This window comes from Coturnix japonica, chromosome 4, assembly GCF_054131305.1.
Source record: "Coturnix japonica strain WE chromosome 4, WE-NBRP24, whole genome shotgun sequence".
NCBI lineage: Eukaryota > Metazoa > Chordata > Aves > Galliformes > Phasianidae > Coturnix > Coturnix japonica.
In genome coordinates this window covers 456,217-460,748 of record NC_140666.1, presented here as the reverse complement: position 1 = coordinate 460,748, position 4,532 = coordinate 456,217, and the positions used below count along the sequence as shown (strand labels likewise).

Below are 4,532 nucleotides of genomic sequence, written 5' to 3'. Positions count from 1 at the left end.
TCTCTTGCTGTTAGTTTACATCCTCCAAGCACTTCCAAAGGCACGCTACTCTGTAGAAAAAGCTGAGCTTATCAGAAAGTTTGTGCAGGAAGAAGGCAGCAGTGTCAGTGCACGTCATCCTGGGGGATCTGAAAGCATTTGTGAAGAGAACAGGGAAAGAAGAGGGAAGAGAGCAAAACCAACAGGCACTAGCACTGCTGCCCACAGGGGGCGGGGCTTGAGGCAGGGCCTGTGCCAGAGGGGGGCCTGGCACAGTTAGGGCCAGCTCAGGGCCCAGAGCAGAGGGGGAGCAGGCAGAGGCAGGGCCTTGGGGCCCAGGATGGAGGAGGACCAGGCACAGCTGGGGCCAGCTCAGGGCCCAGAGCAGAGGGGGACCAGGCACAGCTGAGGCCACTGCAGGGCCCAGGTGAGAGGGGAACCCAGCACAGTCGGGGCTGCTTTGGGGCCTGGGCCGGAAGGGGGCCCGGCACAGCCAGGGCCTATCCCCCTTTTTTGCACATATGAAATGCTCCCAGCTGTGCTGCACAGCAGAACATCTTTCAATGGAGATGAAAGCCTGTGAAATGAAAGAATCCTTTCTTATTTCTTTCACATTTGTGTTTGTTGACTGCAGTTCCAACCAGGTGGACTCGCAGTGTCTTGCAAGTGACACCTGGAAGCAGGTACAGACTGGAGACACAGCACCCTCAATGTCCAGGTGAGTAACAGCAGCCAAGGAGGCCTTTGGGCTCTGCAGGGTCCAAGTGTGGAGCATTACACACAGGAACAGCTGAGTATAAAGACAGTGGCAGAGCTGCAGAGCTTGCCATAGTAGGGAGGCACAGTGGCTCAGCTCATTTCCCACAGTAACACAGGAAATAAGAGCCATGAGGGAAATGCAGATGCCTTCTGCCCCCATCAGAGGGGAGGAATGAGCTGCACTTCCACAGAGACATTCATTCCTCTCACAGCCACTCACACCTCAGGTGTGGAGGGACGAGCTGGGGCTGCTGGTGGCAGCTGTGGAACACTGCCATCTGTGGTGCTCCATCCTGCCCTGGAGGTGGGCATGTAGAGCTGAGGACCTTTGTCACTGCACAAATGACTGCAAGCAGAGATGTAGCAGAGGGAACATAAAGCATTTAATAACTTATACAAAGCAATGAGTAATAGAAATGACAATATTTCCAACCAAATATCCCCCATCCTAGCAGTCATATCTGATCTCTACAATCCCACCCAAACAATTTCCCAGCCCCCTCCAATTCCTCCTCACTATCCCACCCCTGAATTTCCCTCCCCCAATTCCCACACAGTAATTGCCCACACTAATTACCAGCATGCAGGGCATAGAGAACACCTGTTCCTTGTGTGCAGACACCTGGAAAAAAAAGAAGTGGCAGGGAACTGGAGGTCTGTAGCAGGTTCTGGAGGCTCTGCATAGAACGTAACCCCAGACCACAACCCCATCAGCTGCTGGAGCAGCATCATCCCTGTCATTGGGGGATGTTGCCAGTGGTGGACAGGGACACAGGGAGAAGCCACACCTTGGTGTAGCTCTGATCTGCTCATGTCCAGTCCAATCCTCTATAGCACTTTCCATCTTCTGTCCTTTGTTCTTAACCGTATCCTTCCTTCTCTTCTGCTCTTTTCCTTTCTTTTAGGTGTCTTACCTGTATCTGCTTTTCCCCTCTTCTGTTCTTTTACTGCTCTGGTCAGCATCCAGTGTCTGCACCGCAACTCTAGGTTTTGGGATGGAGAAACGTACACAGGGCATAGATTTGTACAAGAAAAGCTCTCTTGCTGTGCCCAACAGATGACAAAAAGGAGTCCTCAGGACCACAAAGGCAGCTTGTTTCACCAAAGGCCACAGCGTAAGCTCGTGTAACTGGGAAGGACTCTGTTATACATCTCCTAGAAGTGCCTTTGAATGAATAATTTTCTGGTCTTGTTTCCAATTGTTGCTCAGAGGAAATGAGGTTTTTATCCTTGTATCTTTGCAGGAAGACAGAGAGGAGGGAACCTGTTTGGTGAAATGCTCAGGTGCTGTTTCCTTCCTTGCACCAACAGCCTGTTTGTGTCCATGCGATGCCAGTTGTCCTCCTGACAGTTTCTACCGGTCCTTCTCCGAGTCCTTCTGCTAAGCACTGCTATTTCTGTATCCTCGGGGCCCTATTAGGACTAAAAAGAGGAGCGGATAACAGATGGAAGGATCTGGCCTTCTGCTGGGTGATAGCTGCCTGCATGTCCTGTTCCTGCTTTCTCTTTTCCCCAGGTGGCATTGTGCTTCCCAAGGAGCATATGGACCTTTTAGATGGGAGTGCGCAGCAAGGAACACATGGGGTCTCAGCTTCCTTCCTGCCCTGCACCTGAGTGAGAAACATTGTGACCTGCTCAGGAGGCAAGATGTCATGTCAGGGAGGTGTGTTTACCTTGTTGTTTTTTGTCATCTGTGCTTTGCTTTGCTGTGTTATTTTTTTTCCTTTGCAGTTCTATGGTTTTCTTTCCTATTTGGTGTTTTCTATGTCGTGTTTTTTTTTTGTTTTTTTGTTTTTTGTTTTTTTTATAAGTTTTTTTCTGTTTTTCCTTGTCTTAGTTTTTTTCTTTTGTTTGAGTTATTATATTTTCTTTGCTTTTATTATTATTATTTTTTTTTAATTCTGTGTTATTTCCTAAAATCCTTCATGGTTTATTTGTTGTTGTGTTTTTCATCTATGCTCTGCTATTTTTCTTTAGATACGCTGTATGAGAACTGTTGAATCACAGTCTGAGCCACTGATTATCACCTAGGGAAGGGACCTGGTCAGCCCTGGTTAGTGCAGGTGAGGCCAATGCAGCTGAGTGACTGGAAGGGATGGAGCCTGGCTGCACCTCTCTTACAGCTCATTTTTGAAGGCTGACTGCCCCTGGGTGGAATTTTTTTTGATGGTTTCTCCTCTGTGGAGTTTGTTCTGTGCACTTCCATCCTCAGTGGTGGGTGAGCCATTCTTTCCTTACCTTTGTAGTATATTCACACTGTCCTAGTCTTTCTGTTGTTACAGATAGTATGTGGTTTTTTTCTGTTTGTTTTCTGTGGTTTTTTAAACTTTGATTCCCTGGTTTTTGGCTTGCTTTTATTCTTTATATTTCTTTTTTTTTTTTTTTCTTTCTTTTTTTTTTTTTTTTGCTGTGTCTTATTCTGCTTTACGGTGACATTTGCAAGAGACTGTGAATTCTCCTGGTTCAAATTGCAGTTGGCTTAATCAAATGTGTAAGAAATATATAAGGGCTGCTGAGGCCAGGCTGGAGTTGCATTTCTTTATGAACTGGGGTGTTGCTGCGGATGCGTTTCTCTCCTGTTTTGTCTCTTTTATGGCTGTTCAAGAATATTTGAACGTGCTATGTCAGTGTTTGTTGCCATCCTGCTTTCTCTTCTCTGTCTTGCAGGTCAGCTCGTGCTGGAAGTTGACGGTATCACTGTATGAATGGAGGTCAGTTTAGGAGCAGCTGCTGATGGAAGGAATCAAGACCAGGCTAATAAATGGAAGCATCTCCTGGTAAGGTGTCAGAGGTGGCAGTAATGATGTCTGTCATCGTTAAAACCAGAGGGCAGGCTCATCCGAGTGCTTGCTGACTGATACTTGGGAGTATCTCGTTCTCCAGCTGAACGATAAGAAAGCTAAACATGTTGAGCCGTTACAGCTTGTGCTGAAGTTGTGAATGTGCCCCCAGATGTTTCCTTTAGTGGTAAATCATGTTCTGGCACTGTGGTAGTCCTATCTCTGTCATGATCTGGAGCACCGTGTCTTGTTGCGAGCCTTGTGTGCCTGTTTCCATGAACCTTGCTTTCTTTCTCTCTTCAGAGTAAGGGCAGGGTGCTTCCTTGCTTTTGGTGGATTCATCCAGGAGGCTGTTAGAAGGCCAAATGCAATGTTCATTACATGAAGGGACATGATGGGAATGGACTGTCGTTGCCACCAGGCAAAAGTGAGTTTCTTATGTCATGAATGATATAATTTTGATTATTCAGAGCAGTTGCAGTGTGGTAGAGGATGTCACGAAACCATTTATTTGGGAGCGCAGGGAAGAGTCATGAGAACCGAAACCGTAGTTTCTGTTTTGGCTGTCAAAATGGTGGAGTTTCTTTGGGAGGGCAATAGCTGGGCTTCCTGTTAGCAGGCCCCCTCTGAGAGATTGGTCTTTGCTTGCTGCTTTGCTGTGCCTACCTGCCTGCTCCCTGTGCTTGTTCCTTTTACCTTTCAGTGCTTCTTTTCCCTTGCTTTGATGCTTTTCCCATTCAGGGCTCCTTTTCTCTTTCAGTGCTGCCTTTGCCCTTTATGTACTCCTTTTTCCTATCAGTGTTACTTTATGCTGTTCCTTTCCCTTTCGGAGCTGCTTTTTCCTTTCAGGGCTGCTTTTTTTTGCTTATTTTCTTTTTCAGGGCTGCTTTTCCCTTTCAGGGCTGCTTTTCTTTATCAGTTCTGCTTCTCCCTTTCAGGGCTGCATTTTCTTGTTCTTTTTCCCTTTCACTGCTGCTTTTCCCTTTCACTGCTGCTCTTCCCTTTCACTGCTGC

The 4,532-nt window shown here is 47.1% G+C and overlaps 1 long non-coding RNA gene across 4 annotated transcripts; it reads left to right on the top strand.

The window, feature by feature from the left end:
* The first annotated feature begins 271 nt into the window (after positions 1–271).
* LOC146760894 (uncharacterized) lies at positions 272–4,532 on the top strand. 4 transcript variants are annotated; one of them, XR_014945044.1, is made up of 4 exons: positions 272–406; positions 2,255–2,401; positions 2,716–2,801; positions 3,406–3,750. It is a non-coding gene; the product is annotated as an uncharacterized LOC146760894 (long non-coding RNA). The 4 variants fall into 4 exon arrangements; XR_014945043.1 differs by lacking the exon at positions 272–406 and adding an exon at positions 571–697; XR_014945042.1 differs by lacking the exon at positions 272–406 and adding an exon at positions 3,822–4,532 and having other exon boundaries at positions 845–2,401; positions 3,406–3,515.